Below are 10,443 nucleotides of genomic sequence, written 5' to 3'. Positions count from 1 at the left end.
GAAGAATTTAGCTGCTAGGGGTCGAGGAGGCAGGTCGTGGGTTTAGACAATAGTCTCATAATTTGTGGGAGCAGGGACTATTTAGGGCTCATTCTTCAAATTTGGCAATACGGGGTCTGTAGAGTAAACTGATGATTAAGAACTTATTTTATCTGTTATTCTGCAAAAGAAATGTAAAAAAATATCTTGTGTAACAAGAAGATCAGTATCAGTCCTATCTCTGCTTGTCCATCTTTGGAGTTGTTCTTGTTGTTGCTTCTTAAAAGCAACATGTGACACAAAATACTTCACAAAAAGATCAAATTACAACTAATGTTCTAATAGCAAAATGAAATAAAAGAAAAAAAAGGTGTTCTGTATTCACTTAAGCATTTGTTTGTTTGTATTGCTCTTCTTTCATAACACATAATCTAATTCTCTAGACATATATAAACTCTTTTTCATGTCGACATAAAGCCGTAACAGAAGAAGAAAGTAACAGATTCTGCTGTCATCAGATAACACATGGATTCATTTAAAGCCTTGACAGTTTTTACACGTCTTAACTGCAGACATGACGTGGACGCATGTTATGGAACAGTAACAGAAGCACAGCAGGTGAAATAGATTTAGACTTCACTTTATGGGAATATGACAACAGATTGACTTGGTGCTATATACTACATGTCTGTGCGGTCGGCCTTATTTATCTGATCCTGGCCACCTGTTATATTGATCACGAGGCCCCGGTGATATTTGTTTTCCTTAATGCAGCTTATGTTTGAAGTCCAGCTGGGTTTTATCGTAGAAGTATTATAAATCTTGCTTTAAGTGAAGGGAGGCCAATATGTTGCAGCAGATTGACAGTGATGTCGGCAGTAAGACCAGAGGAGGAAGGCAGATTTATGACCTGCTCAGGTTCAGGTCCCGGCTGTTAGGCCGGGTCCCTCTGAGCCACACCTGAAAGAGCTCCCTTAAAGAAGTCACTGGTGACCTGCATAAAAGAAAGTCAGAGAAAATCAGTCATCCGATTGGAGCCTCTCTGGAATTCTCATTTGCTCCAGTTGCAGGTGAAGGAAATGACCTGCAGAGGTCGAGTAGTTAAGATTTGTTGGTCTCTTTGATGAAAGCCAAGTGAATGTGGAAGTTAAATATTGTAAAGCGTTCTAAAACCTGAAGTCCTTTATGTTGTATTTGATCTGATAAAAAACATGTTTCTAGTTTTCTGTTATGGGGACCCGACATAAAAAGGTCCTGTCATTTTAATTTAAGAAACTGAAGTATACTGTAAATAATTTCATGAATTAGTATTTTAATACAAATACAGACGTTATATGACCTGTTACATACTAAAACAAGGAACAATTCTCAAGTTCAATAGTTTCCTATTGACATTTGGGCTTCACAGTTGAATAATGCCCCTTAAACCTCATCTGTCTGCCTTGATAATGTTCTCCACCATGCTCTGTTTTGGAACTTTCTTTTCCTTTCTCTGACTTTTTGGTGTTTACTACAAACAGCAGCGTACCAGCACTGACCTGACCTGGCCTTTTGACGAGTACACTGGCAACATGAACCAACAGGGTTGTTTAGCTGTGCTGCGAACTACAGGGAAGGTGTCGTCATCATCATCAAAACTCACCTCTTCTGGGAACATCGTGATCTGGAGGAGGGTGTCGAGGTCAACTTGGTACACATGGATGTTTTAAAGTGTAATGTTATCTTTTAGTTTGGTAATGCAAAGCACAATAAGGGTTAGGTAAGAATTAAAGTTGTCTTAGTTGTCAGGCTATACATAATGGAGTGGATTTGAGTGTAACTGAAGAGGGGCTTTGCAAAATTCACTCAGCCCACTTTTAGTGAAAATCAAACCAAGCATAGAGCACTCATGTCTGTAGTGAACTGTAAAAAGACTATCCCATTTTTATGGATTTAAATAAAACTTAACGTTTCAACTGCAGTCTATTTAGAATAAAAAATATGTGGCTGAGAGAATTCTGGAAGGCCCCTCTTCACTCAAATCCAATTCATTATGTATAGCCCAACAACTAAGGCAACTTTAATTCTTTCTTTCTTAATATTAAATTGGCTGCAGTATGCAGGTAAATTAGTGACATTTAGGTGGGATCATATTATGGGACCCAGGTGGAAATGAGTCAGAAGTCAGACACATGCTGTGATTACTGACATGATCTCAGAGTATATAGATTGTATAAATTTGCTGCCTTCACCACACTTCAACTCTTGTAGCCATGGAAACACAGGCTATATAGGCTAAATTTAGTGACAGCAGCTCCTGAAGTTGCTAAAAGCATTGAATATCATTCACCATGAACAGAGAACCTTCATTATCCATTCAGATAAGTGGAAGGACTCCCACCACTCTCTGATAATTAATGCTCAGAATGAATTTATGAGCATGTAGTCCAGGATCAAGACCATAGTGTAGTGATGATGATCATGTAGTGAATAAAAAATAACACAGTTAATACCACATCTTTTTAGCATGTGTTCATTTGTATTCTTTTTAGCTTAAATGGTAGTTTTTCAAGAGTATCAGTCATTTAAAAATCAAATCAAACCAGCCATAAGATGAGCAGTGAGTGAGAGAATCCACTACACAAATCCCTCCTCGGGCATAAATGTCCCAGCGGATTGGTGCCACAAATGCGAGTGTTTAGGAGTGAGAGTGAAGTGGGTGTACATAGTCTCTCCAAAGCCTTCACCACAATGAGATTAGTGTCAGTCGGCAGCATTAATCCCAATAGTGTCCCAGCAGCACCACCAAGCTGGCCCACCGTTAGGCGAGGAAAACACCACAGGGAGACTGAAGGGAGTGGGCTGTAGCGACTTAACCAAATAATGGATTAATCAGATACAGCTACAGGAGGAGATGTCCTTTTGTATAATACGTAAAGCAAAACAAATGCTGGGATGTCAGTGATACAATAGTGTCAATTGGGGCAGGCTGAGTGATATTATGGTGGAAGATTTGGTAAAATGCTGGCTTTTAATTAGGGTCCAGTTTCGATGGGCGTGACCCAAAAATAGGCTTACACAAATACTTCGAACACCCAGAAATGGTGGTTTTGAGATGTGTGTCTGATCTGTGGCCTGTTGACGGGGGAGTGTTTTTTGTTCCACATCCTGCAACGATTAGTTGATCATTCGATCGGCAGAAAATTAATCAGCAACTAATTTGATAAGTGATTTATTGTTTTAGTCATTTTCGAGCAAAAATGCCAAACAGTCATTGATTTCAGCTTCTCAAATGTCAAGATTTGCTGCTTGTCTTTGTCATATATGACAGTAAACTGAATATCTTTGGGTTTTGGAGCGTTGGTCAAATAAAACAAGAGAGTTGAATATGTCTGCTTGGGCTGTATGAAATTATAATGGGCAATTTTTTCACACATTTCATAGACAAAACAAAACATTTAATCAATTAATCAAGAAAATGATAAACAGATTAATTGATAATGAAAATAAGTTAGTTGCAGCCCTAAAGGCATCTATTTAGTCTTTTATGTGTCTGATTCTTTGCTTTGAATAGCAATAATTACTATTTAATATACAGTGTTAACATTTGTATGCTGAAGAGGACCATAAGATGTGGTTGAAAGCTCAGAAAAGCTAGTTGGTGAAAGTTTGAGGTTGCACTTCCATGCTCAAATATATTAATACTCTATATTATTAGTAGATCATCGTACGATCGTATGCTTATGAAAAGTGTTTTAGCCAGTGTTGTTGACCCACACCTTAGTAACAGATAGGTGTATCTGTTTTTTCAGTGATTGCTTCTGTTCTGCTTTTTTGGCAAAGCTGTAATTCTTTTGCAAAAACTCTGTTCTTACCACTGATTCCCCACCAGAGACATCCCCAGGCGCCCGTCCCCTCCCTTCCCCTCCGACGTTGGTACGATCCAAAAGCCCGGTGGTTTGTTTGCTTGGGAAAGGAGAATATCCTCTGAGGTCAAGTCAAACAGGATGTGCTAAGAGTGTGGTCCTTCGCTCCTATTGGCTCTTTGTAATAACGCTCTCAGTGGGGCTAACACACACACAAACATGTATGAACATGTGCACGTGTGTGTGCACATCTGAAATGCCATACCTAACAACCACAAACTTACTTTTGTGAAATACCTATCTGACAGGCTATCCATTTGTATTTACCTTAAAAGAGGAGTTTGTGATTAAAGCAGCGTGCTCGGAGCAGGCTTGTTTGAATAAGACGTTGCGTTGGGAAAATGTCAAACACTAAAACTAATAAACAGAAACTGCTGCAGATGAAGACGCCACTTAGTGAGAGCAAGACCCACACAGCGCAATGAGAGAAATTGCTGCATCAGCAACTGGTCATGGCTTACTTGAAGTCACAGATTTTTGTTTCTTTTTCGCCAGAGTTAATCAGCAACCCTGGAAATGTTTGTTAACTCCAGTGTATCTAAGCAAACATGAGATTTAGTTATTTCATAAAACATCCCCTGAACTGTTATTTCTAAAACCCAGAAATTCTTTCGCCCACTTCAGGCTGAGTGCCAATTGTGTAGGAGAAAGAAAGAACAAGCAAATTAAAATAGTTGTTTTTTTTTGACAACAGTGTTTTTGCCAAACAGCAGTACAGCAAACAAGTTTTGCTGATGAAGTTATTTTTCATGGATGATTATCTGCGTCAGTGTACTTTTATTAATGCCTACGGTTTGCCAAATTGTATGAACATTTTTTCAGTCATACTGATTAGGTGAAACAAAAGACCTGATAAAAACCATAGAATGAAACTTTATCCGATAGTGCTAAAAGCGAAGTTCAGGAATGCAATGATGAAATCGCTCATCCAAATTTCAAAATGCAATCCATGTTGTTTGAGTCATATTGACTTGCAAATGCAAACCGAAACACCCCACCTTGGGCCATGTTATGCAATTCTCAAGTGCAGAGGTGGGATGTATTCTCTACATCAGAGGTTTTGTCGAATTCGATCAGTGGTCGCATAAACAAACAAATGTACAAAGTAAATGAATGAATAAACAGACATAAGAACAAACAGAAGGAGACCAATCTGGAGTCCTCATAACTAGTTTAATTACCCTGATGTCATATTGTGTTTACATGCATACAGAAACGGGTCTGACTTGGGTTGAGTTGTTAATGGATGTTAACACCCATCTGACACATTTCCTTTATACATCTCTCAGTATTTTCATCATGGAGACTGACCTACTGCGGGACATGACAACCAGTGACAGATACGATAATGTGCGCATCTTCATCAAGTTGTCACAATCAGGAAAATGAATTAGCATCATTAATGGGATGTAACTGTTAAGTGCACGTAACCATGTGTGGACGTTTCTGATGAAGCAGTGCTGTTATCTACCTGGTGCTTGTCTTGTGCAGCATACAGCCTGGAGCCTTGAACAGACAGCGCCTGAAGGCAAAATAGTGGTCACGTGGTGCCTGCCACTGAATTGTCTGCAACATATGACACAGGCTTTGGTGGGGAAATGATCAAATGTAAGTTTACAGTAATATGTTTACATAAGAAAGCATGGATGAAATTCATAACATAGTGGGAAAAATACTGCAGTTTTATAACTGATACTTTGAAATGTACATTTAACTTCTTAACATTTCAAAGACATGTTTAAAATATGTCCTTTTTATAATATTTTGGAAATATTACTTGATATTAGTCCCATGCTAATCATGACACAACTAATATTACAGGCTATACATTTTAATAAATTACCTTCCTAATTTACTTAATCTTTGATATAATTGTTAAGGCAGTTAAGTAGTAAATATTAAATGCCAGATATATACATTTGCAGTACAGTATAGCAGTATTAAAATATTTTAATATTACAGTCCTGAATAAGACCCCCACCAGATAGATATATATGCTGTAAACCAACTGCCATGGACTCTTGTCTTTTTTGGTTGTTAATTCAGCTAATGAGAGGGAGATTTTCAGGTGTAAACACAAAGCAGTTGAATCTCCTGTAAGACACTTTTAAGAGATTCTGGCCGGACATTGTTCCTGTATGTTGTCATTTTGCTCAGGTAAACTGGAGATGACTCAATCACCACATGTTTCATTTCCTCCACCATTTGCAGTCCCACATCTACAGCGTTCTGCTTGAGTTCAACAGATGATGTCACTATGTCACTGAAAGGTTAATTATGTCATTTAAAGGTTATTGGCATTTTCAGAGTTGGGAACAAACGAGAAGGGATGGAATTGTGCATTTAACTGACATCACATGTGGATAGGATGACAAAGTTTAGTAACACAAAGTGGACAGCATGAAAAGGTGTCCTTTTTTGGAGACAAAGGAAGGCAATATTGAAAAGGAGGCATGGGTCTATTAGAACTTCCTAATAGGAGACCAATGGCTAGGAAATTGAATCAATTAGGAAGAAGAGGTCAGAGGAAATGACCTCAGGGTCAGTGAACTCCACCTCTTAGCTACAGGAAGGACTCTGTCACGGTGCTGTCCACCGGATCTGACAACCTGGTTAACGTATATCTGCTGAAAGTAGCAGATCATTATGAAAAGCTTACATTAACTTACATCTAGTAGGTCCATAATGGAAGGTCCAGCCTTTCTAATGAAGTTTTACACCCCAAAGATCACTCTTGTTTCCATATATAAATTACTTGCTGACACATTTCAGAAGGAGCATCAGATTGCAGCTCTCACCCTGCTTGTGTGACTGTGGTGCAATGCATAACCATATTACACCATTTTAGGAAGCTAAAGGAGAATGGAAAGTAAGAGGGTACAACATGTGAGGGATTGGACTCATCCCCCACCAATAGGGAGAACCGCGCTGCCTGGGGGTTTCAGGTCTGCTGTTGAAGGACTCAGCAGCTCCACCTAACACTGGTTAGCTCAGGGCCTAATGAGTTTCATAGTTAGACTTTCTGCAGGAGTAGAGGATGAGATGAAGGAAGTATGTAAGGAAAACTGTCCAGAGCTAGAGGATGAGAGTAATGATATTTCTGTTTATCTGCGGAGATGGTCCTGAGGTATTTTTGGATGGCCGTTGTTTTTTCCTCCGTAAATTCCAGGTTCCGGCTGTTTTTCCTTCTCCTTGTTCCCAGCCTGTGAATGCAGGGCCGCTTCCTCTCCCTCCTTCCTATTCTGAGCCTCTGATTGCATGGAGGTGGGGGTGGTTAACAGGATAGTGTGTATATGTGTGTGAGAGCAGGCGGATAGTTGTGCGTATGTGTGTGTTGTGATTCTGGGGGAAGGAATGTTGCAATATGTATTTTTTTCTGTCAGTCGGTTTAAACTAATGAAAGCGTGTGTGTCTGAGTGTCTCGGGTGTTGGGGCGTGGAGGATGTAACCATTAAAGAGATCAGCGTGTCAACTGTTCCCCAAGTGCTGCTTTCTCCGATCCAGCTGGTGATGCGAGGTGTGTGTGTGTGTGTGTGTGTGTGCACTCTATGCCCCACACGCTCCTCTCAGCAAGAAACAGACAGATGGATCATTGCTTTGGCCAATGTTGTCTGAGTCTGGCTTCTGCTCTAACTGTACAGGCCTGCTGCAGGCCAAATTACTCTGCATCTTTCCCTGGAAATGAACCTGCTTTTATCTAAACGAGCAGAGAGCTGCAAACGCCCAGAGAGGAAAAGAAGAATGCATATAAATGCTTTCATTTATACTGCATAGTTATATGATAAATTGTTTGTAATTGCATTTGAGCATCATGATATTTACTTTGCATTTATTTCATGTGGTCGCATATCAAGCATAAAAACATCACATAAACATGCTGCATTTGTTTTCTTGGCTTTTGGTTGCCATCTAGTCACACATGTTGATACAACATTAATCTCAGTAAAGCATTTTTCTTTTGACACTTTGGAACAGGGTTATTGGACTGTTGTCTTATCTGCTGATGTTTTCATTTTGTGCTTTTTACTAGTTTATAAACTTGGAACATTTAGAAAAATGGGGGTAAATATCTGTATTTGGCTGCAAGGTCAAAGAACAAAAAATCTTGTTGGGTTATTTTGTGATTTTCTTCCAAATGGAAATGTTTACATATTTACATTTGCTATTTCATCCAGCCATTGCTGTGTGACATTGATTTCTACATGTTATTGTAAACATGAATCAAGTCTTGCGCACAGAAACACATTTCTAGTCCAAAACTGTGAGCTTGTCACATCAGTTCAGCCCCCTGTTTGTATAATTTTACAGCATAGAAACAAAGAATGATATACTGTATTGTATCCTATTGCATGACCCAATGAGAGTAATACATGACTCATGTTGTACATTACACAGGACAAAGTATAATTTAATCTGAATTTGAGCTTCAGGGAAATAAACCTGAAGTGCAACTGAAAAAGGGAGAAGTAATCTTAGTCATAACGCTATGCCTAATCCATTGTTCTTCCAAATCTATGCTTTCTGTTTAACTAATTCATTTAAAAAAACTGTATTACATTGTATTCTAAAAGTAGAAGATTGCTGTCAGTTTGCTTTCTCTTGTGAAATTTTTTTAAATAAATGTAACTGAAAAAATGTATAGGTTCATTTAACCACATTTAAAATGCTAATTTAAAGTGTTGTGGGGAGAATGCTTAGGTATCAATCTTCTCATTTAACTCTCAGCAACAGTGAGTAATGACTTTAAAGTCAGTGTAAAGCAATAATAAATATGTGTTCTGAGTTTGTCACACCACAGAAAAATGTGTTATTACCCACCCAGCCAAATCTGAATGATTAAAAAACGGCAGTATTGTCTGCTCTCAAATGCTGGGGGCGTTTGCCGGACAAAGGCATAGCTAGCTAGCAACCTGTAGGCTGTAGTAACTAACAGCAATGACAGTAACCCTCGATTGAGCGGGCAAACCACTGATGCTAATGCGCTCTAGTTATTCTAGTGTTAGGGGAGGGGCCATACTCGGTGGCTCCACAATACAGTACTAGATAGTTCACAGTCTTTGTAACGTGTTTTCAGCAATACATTTGTAACATTTATAATGTGTTAACAAATCTCAGAATTTCTTTTACACGGACTTTAATGACTTTAATGACAGTGATTTCCCAAAATGTCAAACTATTCCTTTATTATTCCTACTAGTGTCACACAGGTGGCATACAATAGTAGGTAAAAGGGGAAAGACAAAAAGATGTGTGTGTGTGTGTGTGTGTGTGTGTGTTCTCTGGTTCTCTGGATGAACAGCTTAGTGTTGACATAAAAACAAAGTCACACTGCAGCCTGCTCCTGTGTTTATTCCACAACAAGCAACCCAAACCACCGTATATTTGGATTTATTATCACCGTATATATTGGATTTTTCCTCTGTCTGCAGTTTTAAGCTTCATGACCAAGCCGTATTGTTTAATGTAGGGTGTAAACACACTGACATGCAAATGAAAAGCACTGTCAGACTTTCTTTCACTGTGGGGGTCTCCCATTTATCTTCTCATTTCTCCAAACTGCACTTGAGTGTTTTATGCAGCCTGATTTATCAGATTTATAGTTTGATGAATCACTCCAGCACTTTCAAAGAGAATGTTTTCCCCTGAAGACTTGTGAGGTGAACTGCGCAGTGGTGTTTCCCCAGTTCTCCTTTTACTACCATTTAGCGGTCATGTCCAGAAAAGTGCACGGTAAATTTGTGAAATTATTGTTTGTATCTTTCCCACCTATCTCACACAATCAATCATATATTTTGCTCTTTGTCTGCTTCCTCTCAGGGACTTTCAGGGATATTTGGGCCAACAGCTGAGACGCTTGAACTCATTTTCATTCCAGTTATATCTTGACGAGAGATAGACGCTGTAGCATTTGCTGGGGATTATGAAAAATGTTTCTTCCCTGTAGACAGGCACTAGCTTTCTGGTTCAAAGATATGTTGTTATCCTCTTTCCCTATTGGACGGTTGTCTGGAATTTCCAGCTGAAAGCAAAGTGATAGGGGTGTTATCTGTGTTTAGACTATAAATGTTTATGAGGGATATATTTTGGAGTGTAGCAAAAAACAGACCTTGTGTGTGAGTGTGTTTGTGTGTGTTTTCTGTATGTAAGTGTGCATGAAGGCCAGAGTTACACAGCCATGTTAGAAATGGATACATAGGCAACTCACCACTGCTAAGGTTTGTTTCACAGGGATAGAAGGAATTTGTCTTTTCCTGGACTCGTACATCAATATGGCAGATGTTTCCTAAAGGATGGATCATGAGGCCTTTCAAACTGATTCACAAACTACCTTAATTGCTGTTTGTTTTGTCTCCCTCCCACCCACCCCCGCCTCTCTTTCGGTCTTGCGTCAAACATTTGAGGAGCATTTTCAAGAACAAAAAAGAACTCATATTGGCGGTGCATATTTGGCTGCCGGACACACGAGGAACTGGGTATTGTTTCCAAGCTTTTATCCATCCACTATTTGATCTCTGCTCCCATCCACAGTCCAAAATGTGCTCAGCCTGCTCCAGCTCTC

The sequence above is a fragment of the Siniperca chuatsi genome, linkage group LG16, assembly GCF_020085105.1.
Source record: "Siniperca chuatsi isolate FFG_IHB_CAS linkage group LG16, ASM2008510v1, whole genome shotgun sequence".
Taxonomy (NCBI): Eukaryota; Metazoa; Chordata; class Actinopteri; order Centrarchiformes; family Sinipercidae; genus Siniperca; species Siniperca chuatsi.
Note: the sequence above shows the minus strand (reverse complement) of the source record.